Source organism: Bubalus kerabau, chromosome 6 (genome assembly GCF_029407905.1).
Source record: "Bubalus kerabau isolate K-KA32 ecotype Philippines breed swamp buffalo chromosome 6, PCC_UOA_SB_1v2, whole genome shotgun sequence".
NCBI lineage: Eukaryota > Metazoa > Chordata > Mammalia > Artiodactyla > Bovidae > Bubalus > Bubalus kerabau.
Genome location: NC_073629.1, coordinates 64,648,038 through 64,663,123, shown reverse-complemented (window position 1 = coordinate 64,663,123; position 15,086 = coordinate 64,648,038).

Here is a 15,086-nt window from a genome sequence, read left to right as displayed (position 1 = left end):
AACTCATATAAATTAAGCATTAGTAATAGAATATGGCACATAAAATTGCTACTCATCTTTTAAAAATCTAAAGTAAAATTCTTATATATCCACTATTATATTTTAATCTGAAGAAAGTAGCAGAAATGGACTAGGATCTTTTCCATGATGTTGTACAGATAGTATTTCAGAGGAGAAGTAGTACTTTCCAGAAGTGCATAATTTTGTTATGAAAAATCTAAATAACAAAAATGAGTATTCTGTCTGTCATACACTCAAGTGATCTCAGTAAGCCTCTATCATTGGAGTCAGTGCTTTAAGCTATTTCTCTAATAAGGGAAATGGATTTGTCCTGGTCTACCCACATTCCACTGCCCAGTCAATGTCATGGTTTTGCAAGGGAGCTGACTAGCATTATGATAGCGTACCCACCCCAAGTAATAATTAACTCCGGCGTCATGGTCAGTTGGCCTAAATCATTTTAGACCCTTTCTATTTTTCAGTCCAGCTAAATCAAGGAATCATGACAGGTTTTTAAAATTCTGTTTATTTCTTTCAGTTGTCAGGCTATGAACTATTTTCAACTCATAGCATTTTCTTAATTATAGTAAAAAAATATTTTGGCAGAAAATATTTCTGGAATATATTTCAACTATAAGCTAAAATGTTTATATTAATACTAATATCCTCATATGACTTATTCAAACAAAATTTAAGAGAAAAGTAATTTCATGAGTACTGTACATTTTTGGAATGAATATGAAAGTGTTATTATTTTACTTTCATTTTACCCCAAAGTAGGGTGTTTGTTTTTGAAAATAACACATTAATAGTGAAGTAATATTTTCAGAAAGTTAATTGTTGTAAGACACTATGGAAAATAAAATAATTTAAAAATTTTTATTTGCTTCAATGAATTTAAAAGCAAGGTGATATTCAAAACATACTCATAGAAAACACTAACAATATAGAAAACACTAACAATACATTGTTGTATGCAAAAAGTGTCAGCTTCTTCAGATTATTGTTCTTTCGCTGCTAAGTTGTGTCCAACTCTTCACAACCCCATGGCCTGCAGCAAGCCAGGTTTCCCTGTCCTTCGCTATCTCCCAGAGTGTGCCCTTTGAGTCAGTAATGCCATCCAACTATCTTATTCTCTGTTGCTCCCTTCTCCTCCTGCCCTCCATCTTTCCCAGCATCAGGGTCTTTTCCAAAGAGCTGACTCTTGGCATCAGGTGGCCAAAGTATTGGAGTTTCAGCAATTCAGGGCTGATTTTCTTTAGGACGGACTAGTTTAATCTCCTTGCTGTCCAAGGGACTTTCAAGATTCATCTCCAGCACCACAATTCAAAAGCATCAAATCTTTGGAGTTCAGCCCTCTTTATTGTCCACCTCTCATATCTGTACATGACTACTGGAAAAATCATAGTTTTGACTATACAGACTTTTGTCAGCAAAGTGTTGTCTCTGTTTTTAATATGCTAAGTTTGTCATAGCTTTTTCTTTCAAAGAGCAAGTGTCTTTTAATTTCATGGCTACAGTCACTGTCCGCAGTAATTTTGGAGCCTAAGAAAATAAAATCTTCTTCAGACAGTAAGCACAAAAGAGGTGAGCAATAAGATAATTTGGAAAGATGCATGAAAAAGTGAAGTCATAGAGAATGACCTAAAAAAATTTTTCTAACAAGGATGGTAACAAAAATAGCATATTTGGTATACATGTAAAAATTAGGAATTTTATCAGGAAGAAGAGTGTGTAAGGCAAGCAGATTGCTATCTTATTATGAGAAGTCTTAAATATTAGTTGTAGGGATTATAGTAAGAAATAGGGAGATATTTGTGATTATCTTCAGAAAATCAATCAGATGGTTAAATGCAGGATATATCTTAACAGGGACTCACAAAGCAAGGAGACAAGTTAGAATTTTGCAGTCTAGGTGGTAGCGATAATGGTCATAATGTTGGTGGTAGTAGCGGTAGTAGAGTAGTAATAGTTTAGTGGTAGTAGTGACCAGTGTATTTCACTTTAAAGTTGTCATTTGACAAAGTTCATTTACAAATTTTCTCTGATGTGATTGATGTGGGACAGATAAATGACTTAAAGCTGTAGTAATAGAAACATGAAAGAAGAGATAAAAGGAAGTTTTAAAAAATAGCATAGACAAAGTGTGGCAGTACTGGAATGCAGGAGTAAGCAAGATAGCAGAGAGAGCTCTAGGTTGATAAGAGAAACAGCAATGAGAAAAACAGAAAATAGTTTGACAAGGAATCCTGTTATTAGTTTCTTAGTGTTGAGCTTGAAGCGATAGCAAGACTTTCAAGTACACATGTTCGGTAAGTAATTAAAACCTTGCAACTTCTTATGTAGTAGAAAGGTCAAGGCAAAAGATGAAAGTCATTCCTTAAGAATGCCTTGAGAAAAAAATAAAGGGTATAGAAAATTAACTTTCAGAAGCAAAAGAAAGAGAATTTGGAAAACCAGGAAAATGCAGTGTTATAGATATAAACAAGACTTAAACAAAGAGAACTTACTGATAACTTGGTCAAAATTTCAAAAAATTCTAAATTTGCATGATGGAAAATGGGTTTTTGGCCTGAGAAGAACATTATTAATGATCTTAATGTGTAGACTTCCAGGTTCCAGTGTGCAGTAGACAAGAAGAAGTGAAGAGTGGTAAGGATGTTGTGTCAGACAACATCAGAATAAAGACAAAAATGAAGAAAGCACTAATATAACCTCTTTATGGAAGTGAGAAGGTTCAAGACAGAGTGAAAGATGCTAGAAATAGAGGATCACACAGATAAGCACAGAATCTTTAAGGGGGCAGAGTGTACAAGTTCAAAACTAGAGGGAAGAAATATCTTTTTCCTCATTCACACATTCTTGATATGATTTCCTAATTAAAGCTTATCACAAGTACAATACCAACCAAAACATTTTTTAGATAATCATTTCATATAATAATCATTAATTTTATTGATAACATTTTAACAATATGAATAAAGGAAAAAGTTAAGTTTCAATCCTCCTAAAAAAATACACACTTTGATCATAATGAGTTGGACAGTCATTTATATTTCAACATAGCATCATAGATGCCAAAAGTGGGTTCAAAGGTCAAGTATTCAAACCAATGATAAAAAAAATCTAGTTCAAAGGATTCCCAGATTAGTAAGTCATATTTTTTATATATTCGCATCCTGATTTTTACAGCTTATAAAATTGCCTTTTCCAGATAACACACGAGTGGAATTTATAGTGTTTTGTTCTTAATACAAACCATGCTCTCTGCTTTTACTAGTTCTATCCCACATTTGTTGCAATAGTCACTTCATTTCCTTCTTACCACATAAAGTGAAAATGCCTTCTTGTGAGGAAGACTGGAAAGAAATAATACTAGTAGAACAAAAACTTTCTGCATATCTAAAAAAAGAAGAATGGTGTTCCAGATATCTTCTTCCACCTGCAGTAGTTTTCTATGAACTGCATAGTTTTTACTTTGCAAAATGTTCACACTATTTTTGTTTCTAAGCAAAAAGACACTAGCGATATCAATAACTTGTTAAGATGAGAAAGCCTATTTAGAAGCAATGGGTGAGCTTTTATAAGTCAGTAAAATCAAGTTCACTGTTCCAAAAGAGGGCTTATGTAATAGCAAAGGTTAAATTTACCATCAAAACTTCCCCGTATCAAAGTCCTTGAAGATCAATTTTCTTAGACTCTTAGACCAAATTGTCTGTAAGCTATCCTTTCATCTTATTGAGAGCAATGTTAGACAGAGCTCTGGCATTAAAGTATAGTTCTTAACTGGCCTTAATTTCTCTTCATTTTTTTAGGACACAGAATATTTACAGAAAACTTATATTTCTTTTCAACATGGTGTAAAGTATATAATATTGATTACAGAATGCTATCTGTTTACTCTTACCCATCCTTCCACTTACTTTCCTAAGAAGCACAAGTTAATATGTCAATTTATCATCATCAGAAACACATTTTTTCCCCAACAATATTGCTCCTACTGGTCATTTGTTGCTCTGGTCCCTAGAACTAAACAAAATTTTTTTTTTCTCAGATTTAATCAAGTTTAACTATTGTGCTTTGAATTAGTAGCATTAGCGAAATATTAGCACTATATGGCCAACCTGTTTTTCAGGGCTAAAAACAATTCTATGTATTTCATTTACAGTATGACTAAAGCAATAAATTTCAAAAATTACTTGAAAATGTTATATACACACACACACACACACACACACACACACACACACACATATATATATATATGGCCCATTCTCAATTATAATGCTTTTCAACTTGAAAAGTTTTTGTCTATAACAATGTCCTATGGCTAAATCCTAGTTTAAATTCAATTGAGACACCACTAGCATTCCACGAAATGATTTAAAAGATGGACAGTGTTTGGCACATCATAGATACTAAATAAATATTAGATAGTATTATATTTGATAAAGAAATTTCAAAGTTGTGTCACTTTTCCAGGATAATCAAATCAAATTTTCTTTCCAATCAGTGTAAATGATATTGGTCTAAGCAGAGAAAGAATAATTAATAGTATCTACTAAAATTCTACAAAGCAGATAATCAGTTTAGTTCAGTTCAGTCACTCAGTCGTGTCCAACTCTTTGAGACCCCAAGAATCACAGCACACCAGGCCTCCCTGTCCATCACCAATGCCTGGGGCCTACCCAAACTCATGTCCATTGAGTCGGTGATGCCATCCAACCATCTCATCCTCTGTTGTCCCCTTCTCCTCCTGCCCTCAATCTTTCCCAGCATCAGAGTCTTTTCAAATGAGTCAGCTCATCACATTAGGTGGCCAAAGTATTGGAGTTTCAGTTTCAACATCAGTCTTTCCAATGAACACCCAGGACTGGTTGGACTGGTTTGATCTCCTTGAAGTCCAAGGGACTCTCAAGAGCCTTCTCCAGCTCCACATTTCAAAAGCATCAATTCTTCGGTGCTCAGCTTTCTTTATAGTCCAACTCTCATATCCATACATGAGTACTTGAAAAACCATAGCCTTGACTAGACGGACCTTTTTATAGATACAATTTTAAATAAAGTAGATGATTTTAGCTAAAATATACTTTAGAGAATATAGAAAATAACTTTACTCACTGTTAATTTTGATGAGGCATTTTGTTTTTGGCTTGCCTTTTTAGTAGGAAGAGAGCAAGGATACGAGAATGCACACTATGAAACAAGACTGTAAAATGTACTTGATTTCAACCAAAGATTTGATAATTACAACAGACTAAATGGTTAAAGAACATCCTTTTACATATGGGATTTCTGTTGATATAATTTTTCATTTAAAACATTAAAATGTCAACAGAATATACCTGGGATCATACAATACCCCATCTTTACGATGAGACTTATAGCCCAAGAAATAAAAATTGATAAATGCAACTAAAATTAAACCTATATTCACTGGACATAATGACATACATTGTATATCATCTATTCTTATTTCTTTCCATTTTAATACATTGGTGGCAGCTACTTTTCCCCAAAATTTTAATTTTCTTTCTCTTCATTCTCAGTAACCAACCTGAAGCTTTGTAGAATTGAAGGATTTTCTTTCTCTTCTAGTCCTTCTCTCTTTCCTTTTATGTCTACTACTTCTTTCTTCCAAAGAGATTATTTACCCTTGAGGCACAGATCAACCATTCCTACTCTTCCAGTTCTCCACTCTCCTCCTCTTTTTTCTCTCCTTCCTCTCTTGCTCATTCCTCCCTCTCTATCCTTTTCATTTGCTGTCCTCATGAACCTCTTCTCTTATCAGCCTCTCAGGAATGGGCCTGGCAATGTCATAATTCTTCACTGAAAATAAGAAAGAAGACAGATTTGCCTTTAGAGGGTAAAAAGTGGTCATGGTAGGGTTGGCATGCCTGTGAATATTGTCTTGTTAAATGTTTTTTGTCTATTGTTACACAGAAAGATTGTCAAAGGTTTTATATGAATATACCTAACTTTGACCTCTAGTTTCAATGCTAAATTTAGGCTAGGAAAAAGGTGATACTGAAATAGAGAGTTTAACACTGTGCTTTACACCTCACAATATTTCCCAACTCAAGATAAGTAAAGCCCATTAGACATTAGAAAGTCAATAAGTCAGCTTTTTTCCTATGGATATTCTATTTAAAGATTGAAATGGAACCATTTAAGTCAAAACTATATCCATCTCTGGTCTGGGCACTAAGGGCAATGTTTTCCATTGATAAACTTTATTGACCCAGAAAGGAACGTAGAAACAGAAAAAGAATTCCAGTTTTATCTACATTTTGTACCAAAAAAGGGAAGCTATGATCCATAATAATACTTTAAACTGTGCTATACTTTGCAGTTTCCAAAGCCTGTTCACTTACAGCATTTGTCTCAGAGCACTCTGAGTTAGCTGCTATTATTTCCGTTTCATAGATATGGTAACTTGAGCTCAGAAAGGTTAAATAACTCGTCCAAGTTAACAAAGTAAGTGACAACAGGACCTGAAACCTATGACTTCTAAAATTGGTTCCAAAGATATCTATTCATTTTCACAGACAAAAACTGAGTCTAAAATGTATTATGTGGATAATGGGTTATTCATTGCCTTTTGTGTCTTCTCACAAGGAAGAGGCACCAGGACAGAGACACTTGACACATGGAGAGTAGAGAGATCAAGCAAGTTGGTTGGATTGTTGGGTGTCTATATTTCCCTATATGGTGCCTCATGAATACTACATGCCCTCTGTTACAATAGCCCTTGCACCTGGAATTCTTTTAACAAATCATAAAAGATACAATGATTGGGTCTATAACCATAGCAAATTGAATTCAAAAGCAAAACTCTTTTTTTTTTTCCCTTTCTATCCAATTTGCCAGGAGTCATCCTATGATCACACACACAAAGGGGATCATGTTTGAGTCTCTGATTGAGGTTATGGGCGCCTGGATGAGTGGCAGTAGGGCCAAAACTCACATAGTCACATGAACAGCTACTCTCTATTGCTGTGTTGTGAACACAGTAGCTGTCTAATAAGGGACTGCCTGACTAAAGCATGAAATGAACATAAGAATGTCGCTTCTGAAGCCCTGTCTACCTTGGCCTCAGAGCCTATTGAAGTGAGTTCCTTGAGATATTTATGCTATCACATGCCCAGCGAGTACTTGCAACTTTTAGCCTAAGGCTCATCTTCACTAGCCGAGTCATGACTATGTATGACAAAACTTTCCCAGTACATTGTGGGAATCAGACTACTGTGATTAATGGTGAAGTGAGTTACAGAATAGTCTCAGATTCAAAACTTGATTGCAATCTATGTTCTCATTGCTCTTTACTTTCTCTCCTTTTCCTTGGAATTGTTATTTTAGATATCATTTTGTTACTTTTTTTTTCCAGGAATTTTTCTTTTTTCTTCTATTGTTTGAGTAGAGAAATGCTTTATGAATCCTCAATACAAACATATGAAGAAAAGGTTGTGATAAGGAAACATTTCCTTTCCATTTTTCTGTCTGGGGCTGGGGGGAAACAAACTGCATATAGCTTTAATGATTTGGCAATGACTTAATAAAATAATTTGAGGCTGCACCTTCCTTGTTCATTAATTCCTTTTTTTCTCCCATAAATCTTTAAAGAAAGGGTTTGTATTGAGACCTATTGAGCCATGTAAGTAGGATGCCACAAATTAATAAAAGTAGAATTCTTCCATTTACAAAGCAATGTGGTCACCCAGCACACTGGCCAGAATTTCTCTAAGTAAAGAAAAATAATTAAGAAAATCATTTAGGTGGATTTTATGCTTTTTATCTGATTATTTGAAATTTTATAATTCTGGATTAAAGCTGGAAACCAAACTAATGAATACATTACATGAGGGGCAAAACTTTATGGACTCATTTTATGCAATGGGTTAAAGATGCGTAGATTTTTGTAAACAAAACATCTCAGAATGCTTTAATTACTGAGTTAGTATGAAGTAAAATGAAAACATTTTATGCTATAATTACAGTAGCTTATGTTACCAAATATAGAGATGTTTGCCATTTTCCTTAAACAGGTGTTTTTGTATTCTGAGTTGGCCCCTCATTACTTAAGAAAATAGTCCTTTGTTATTTAATATCATTTTTATATTACTTATTTACTCCTCAAATAAGAGTTATAAATTTAGAGCAGAATATATTTGGAAGAAAATCCTACTTTTAATATATAGTTCTGGTTAAAGTTTTCATGATTAATATATAATAAATAAGCACTATATTACATATTGTATGTAACCATATGTGTCATTTTAATCATTCATAGTTGGGAAAATATTTATTCATAGTTTTAAATTGCTTTATAAAGTAGAATGAAATATATATGTTTATATATATCACTAGCATGGATTTATTTTTTATTGTGATATATTCTTTAATAATGCTTATATGCTAACTGATTATTTTCTATTTTTCCTGGTTATATTTTGTGACTCTGTCCTGACTTTTAAAACTACTTTTATATTATCTTATAATTAAATATCTAGAAAACAATGAAATACAAACTTTCAGTTACTCACATTTATCATTGAAATTCTAATGCTAAAAATGGAAGACAATTATTACATTAAAAAATTAAATGATCATAAATTGTGCAGATTATTACATGGAAAATGCTTTAAACTTAAATGAGACATTGAAAACATTCAGCAGTACCAATAATATTGTTGTTGCTTAAATATTAATTAACTGAATTGAGAAGGTACAAATCAAGCCTACCAAAACTTTTAAGAAAGAGTGAAAATTAGATGCAGCTAAGTTTAGGAGCATGGTGTAAAAACAGATCCAATAGACATTCAAATAACTGTATCTCAGCAGCCTCTGTTCCCCCTGGAATCTTTACCAGTTTTCTCAACTTTTTGATTCCATCCTCTCTCTGCTTGCCTTTCATTCTCTTTCCTTCCTTTCCCTGGCTCCCCCTAACTATATGTATATATAATCTCATAAATGTAAATCTATGTATGTTGTGCTGTGCTTAGTCACATCCAACCCTTTGAGACCCCATGGACTGTAGTCTGCCAGGCTCCTCTGTCCATGGGGATTCTCTGGGCAAGAATACTGGAGTGGGATGCCATGCCCTCCTCCAGGGGATCTTCACAACCCAGGGATCAAACCCAGGACTCCCACATTGAAGGAGGGCTCTTTACTGTCTGAGCCACCAGGGAAACCCAAGAATAATGGAATGGTTAGCCTCTCCCTTCTCCAGGGGATCTTCCCAACCCAAGAATCAAATCGGGGTCTCCTGCATTGCAGATGGATTCTTTACCAACTGAGCTACCAGGGAAGCCCAAATCTATGTATATAGAATCTTTATTTATAAAATATCTATATGATGTCATGTCTCATATTTAAGTCTCTAAGTTATTTTGAGTTCATTTCTGTGTATGATGTGAGTGAGTGTTCTGACCTCATTTATTTACATGAGGCTGTTTAGATTTCCAATACAACTTGCTGAGGAGACCATCTTTTGTCCATTGTATATGCTTGCCTCCTTTGCCTAAGATTAATTGATTGAAGATACGTGGGTTTATTGCTAAACTCTATTCCATTGATCTATACATCTGTTTTTGTGCCAGCACCACACTGTTTTGATTACTGTAGCTTGGTAGGATTGTCTGAATTCTGGGAGGGTTACATCTCCAGTTTTGTTCTTTTTTCTTAGGATTGCTTTAGCAATTCTGGGCCTTTTGTGGTTCCATATAAATTTCAGAATTACTAGTTCCAGTTCTGTGAAAAATGCTATAGATAATTTGATAAGGATTGCATTAAATCTATAGATTGCTTTGGGTTGTACTGCCCTTTTAATAACATTAATTCTTCCAATCCAAGAGCTTGAGATATTTCTGTTTCTTTGAATCATCAGCTGTATCCTTTATCAATCTTTATAACTTTGAGCATGTAAGATTTGTACCTCCTTGGTTAGGTTTATTCCCAAAGTTTGTTTTCTTTTTTGGATGCAATTTTAAAAGGGATTTTTTTTTCACTTTGTCATTCCAATATTTCATTATTATGTGAAGAATTGCAACATATATATATATATATATATATATATATATATATATCTTGTATTCTGCTACCTTGGTGAATTCATTTATTAATTTTAATAATTTTTATGAAACTACAAGTGACTTAAGTCAGTCTGTTGACATTTATTGAATAGTAACTCCTATACTCAGTTATTTAGCACATTTGTTAATTTTATGGTATATTATATACAGTTTGGGATGATATTCAAATTGGTATTGATGCTGGTACAAAAATCCATACCTAATGAGATAATAAAAGTAAAAATATTTGTAAACTCTACACTCTCTATCTGGAGAAGGAAATGGGAACCCACTCTAGTATTCTTGCCTGGGGAATCCAATGAACAGGGGGCTGGCAGGCTATAGTCCATGGGGTTGCAAGAGTCAGACATGCCTTAGCAATTAAACCACCACCGCCATCACTCTCTCTATACAGATCTATTTCTTGAGGAAATGCAATTTTAGTGGAGACGCACCAACTTTTTATGATATGTATGCAATTTTATGTGTCTAAATGACTAGATTGGAACTTCTGAAAAAAAAAAAGGGTAGGTAGTTTATCATGCCAATTTAATATTCAAATTCAGACTGGGGTCCACTAAAGAAGCATGCATGCTGAGTTGCTTCAATTGTATCTGACTCTTTGCAATCCCATTGACTGTACCTGCCAGGCTCCTCTGTCCATGGGGTTCTCCAGGCAAGAAAACTTGAGTGAGTTGCCATGCCCTTCTCCAGAGGATCTTCCTGACCCAGGGATCAAACCCGTGTCTCTCATAATGGCAGGTGGATTTTTACCATTGGCACCACCTGGGAAGCCCCCATCACAGTTTTATATATACATATATCATTTTTTTCAGAATTTTATCACATAAAATTCAATAAAGTACAGAGTATAGTGTGATTTTTTTCATGATTTAGTAAACCTTTTTGAGAAAAAAATCTTTAACCACATATTTTACACTCACGGGTTTCTCTCCAGTATGTTTCATTTCATAAAATTTAAGAGAACTAGGATTAGAATTAAAAAAGCATTTGAAGATAATCTAAGCAATAAACTCAGAATATCACTGTCCCAGATAAAAATGTTCTCCTTTCATGGAGTTTTTTAGGTTATATTTTATCATAATGATAAACATCATAAATATATGCCCCCCCCCAATGGACAGGACCAACAACACTATTACAAAGAAACCAGCAAATGAACAAACAAAACCCAGTCAATCATGTAAAATGAATACTTATTGCTCATGTCTATGGAATTAAGAGTGTCAAATTGGTAATTCTGAAGGTTTTAACTTGGCTTGCTCACATGTCTGAAAGTTGGATGACTATTGCTAAATTAATTAAACAAAAAGGTCATTAGACTGAGGTGGCTCTAATGGCCTGGTAGCCTACCTACACAAACCTATGGCAGCCCACCAGGCTCCCCCGTTCCTGGGATTCTCCAGGCAAGAACAATGGAGTGGGTTGCCATTTCCTTCTCCAGTGCATGAAAGTGAAAAGTGAAAGTGAAGTCACTCAGTTGTGTCTGACTCTAGCGACCCCATGGACTGCAGCCTACCAGGCTCCTCCGTCCATGGGATTTTCCAGGCAAGAGTACTGAGTGGGGTGCCAGTGCACAAACAGCCAATTAGGCTTTAAGAAACACTGGGCTGGAAGAAGCACAAGCTGCAATCAAGATTGCCTGGAGAAATATCAATAACCTCAGATATGCAGATGATACCACCCTTATGGCAGAAAGTGAAAAGGAACTAAAAAGCCTCTTGATGAAAGTGAAAGAGGAGAGTGAAAAGGTTGGCTTAAAGATCAACATTCAGAAAACGAAGATCATGGCATCTGGTTCTATCACTTCATGGGAAATAGGGAAACAGTGGAAACAGTGTCAGACTTTATTTTTTTGGACTCCAAAATCAGTGCAGATAGTGACTGCAGCCATGAAATTAAAAGACGCTTACTCCTTGGAAGGAAAGTTATGACCAACCTAGATAGCATATTCAAAAGCAGAGACATTACTTTGCCAACAAAGGTTCGTCTAGTGAAGGCTATGGTTTTTCCAGTGGTCATGTATGGATGTGAGAGTTGGACTGTGAAGAAAGCTGAGTGCCAAAGAGTTGATGCTTTTGAACTGTGTTGTTGGAGAAGACTCTTGAGAGTCCCTTGGACAGCAAGGAGATCCAACCAGTCCATTCTAAAGGAGATCAGCCCTGGTGTTCTTTGGAAGGAATGATGCTAAAGCTGAAACTCCAGTACTTTGGCCACCTCATGCGAAGAGTTGACTCATTGGAAAAGACTCTGATGCTGGGAGGGATTGGGGGCAGGAGGAAAAGGGGATGACAGAGGATGAGATGGCTGGATGGCATGACTGACTCAATGGACGTGAGTTTGAGTGAACTCCGTGGGTTGGTGATAGACAGGGAGGCCTGGCGTGCTTCCATTCATGGAGTCTCAAAGAGTTGGACACGACTGAGCAACTGAACTGAACTGAACCACACCCAGTCAATAATTTTCTTACTTTGTTTCTGTCTTTTCTCTATAAAAGTCTCTCCTAGAACTCCTGTCACCCTCCTCTTAGTGGTGTTCCTAACTACTTCTGGTTTGGCATTGCCCAATTCAAACGGATGTTTCTGTTCAATTGCTAAGTCCTGTCTGACGCTTTGCAATTCCATGGACTTGAGCACACCAAGCTTCTCTGTCTTTCATTATCTCCTGGAGTTTGCCCAAACACATGTCCATGAGTGGGTGATACCATCCAAGTATCTCATCCTCTTATGCCCCCTTTTCTTCCTGCCCTCAATCTTTCCTAGAATCAGGGTCTTTTCCAATGAGTCAGCTCTTCGCATCAGGTGGCCAAAGTACTGGAGCTTCAATTTCAGCATCAGCCCTTCCAGTGAATATTCAGGGTTGTTTTCCTTTAGGATTGACTGGTTTGATCTCCTTGCAGTCCCAGGGACTCTCTAGAGTCTTCTCCAGCAACACAGATCAAATGTGTCAGTTCTTTGGCATCAGCCTTCTTTATGGTCCAACTTTCATATCCATACATGACTACTGGATAAACATTACTTTGCCAACAAAGACCCATATAGTCAAAGCTTTGACTATATGGGTCTTTGTTGGCAAAGTAATGTCTCTGCCTTTTAATACTCTGTCTATGTTTGTCTTAACTTTCTTCCAAAGAGTAGAACCTTTCAATTTCATGGCTGCAGTCACTATCTGTAATGATTTTGGAACCCAATAAAATAAAATATTTCACAATTTCCACTTTTTCCCCATCTATTTGCCATGAAGTGATGGGACTGGATGCCATGATCTTAGTTTTTCAACTGCTGAGTTTCAGCCATCTTTTTCATGTCTCTTCTTTTTACCTTCATCAAGAGACTCCTTAGTTCCTCTTTGCTTTCTGCCATTAGAGTGATATTATCTGCATATCTCAGATTGTTGATATTTCTCATGGCAATCTTGATTCCAGCTTGTGTCATCCACCTCAGCGTTTCATATGGTGTACTGTGCATATAAGTTAAATAAACAGGGTGATAATATACAGTCTTGAGGTACTCCTTTCCCAATTTTGAACCAGTCTGTTGTTCCATGTCTGGCTCTACCTGTTCCTTCTTAACCTACATGCAAGTTTCTCAGGAGGCAGGTAAGTTGTTCTGGTATTCCTATCCCTTTAAAAATTTTCAAGTTTATTGGGATCCACACAGTCAAAGGCATTAGCATATCCAATGAAGCAGAAGTAGATATTCTTCTGGAATCCCCTTGTTTCTCCATGTTCCAACAAATGTTGGAAATTTGATCTCTGGCTCCTCTGCTGTTTCTAAATCAAGTTTCAGTATCTGCAAGTTCTCAGTTCATGTACTTTTGGAACCTAGCTTAAACAATTTTGAGCATGACCTTGCTAGCAAGTGAAATGAGTACAATTGTACAGTAATTTGACATTCTTTGGCATTGCCTTTCTTTGGGATTGGAATAAAAACTGACCTTTTCCTGTCCTTGAGCCACTTCAGAATTTTCCAAATTTGCTCATGTATTGAATACAGCACTTTAACAGCATCATCTTTTAGGATTTGAAATAGCTCATTTGGAATTCCTTCACCTCACTAGCTTTGTTCATAGTAATGCTTCCTAAGGCTCAATTGACTTCATACTCCTGAATGTCTGCCTGGATGAATGACCACACCATTGTGGTTATCTTGGTCATTAGGACCTTTTTTGTATAGTTCTGTGTATTCTTAGCTACTCTTATTAATCTCTCCTTCTTCTGTTAGGTTCCTGCTGTTTCTGTCTTTTATGGTGCCTATCTTTGCATGAAATGTTCCCTTATATCTCCAATTTTCTTGAAGAGATCTCTGGTCTTTCCTATTCTATTTTCCTCTATTTCTTTACATTGTTCACTTAAGAAGACTTTCTTATTTCTCTTTGCTATTCTCTGGAACTGCACCTTTAGATGAGTATATTTTTTCCTTTTCTACTTTGCCTTTTACTTCTTTTCGTTTCTCAGCTATTTATAAGTCCTCCTCAGACACCCATTTTGCCTTAATGCTGAAATAATCTCTTATAATTTTGAAATTTTTATAAATTTTAAAGTATGCCTCAGTTTTTATTTTTCATACTATCAGTTCATCTTAAAGGAAGAAAATTTGAATAATGGGTGCAACTCTGATCTCTGGGTCTCTTTTTCTCCATCCTCCCACATGGCAAAGGCAGAGAAGCAAGAGTGCAAGCACAAGTACTTCTCAAGTCTCTTAGTCACACTTCCTAGCCATGATTGGCCAAAGCAAGTCATATGACCAGAGTCAGACCATTTCAGACTCTTTTTAGTTTTGTTATAACTCTTTACTTATTATGCTATGCTGGGTCTTCACTGCCGCATGTGGGCTTTCTCTATTTGTGGGAAACACGAGCTACTCTTTATTAGCAGTGCACAGGCTTGTCATTGTGGTGGCTTCTCTTGGTGCAGAGCAGGGGCCCCAGGTGCATGGGCTCAGTAGCTGTGGTGTACAAGTTTAGTTGCCCCATGGCATGTGGGATCTTAGTTCC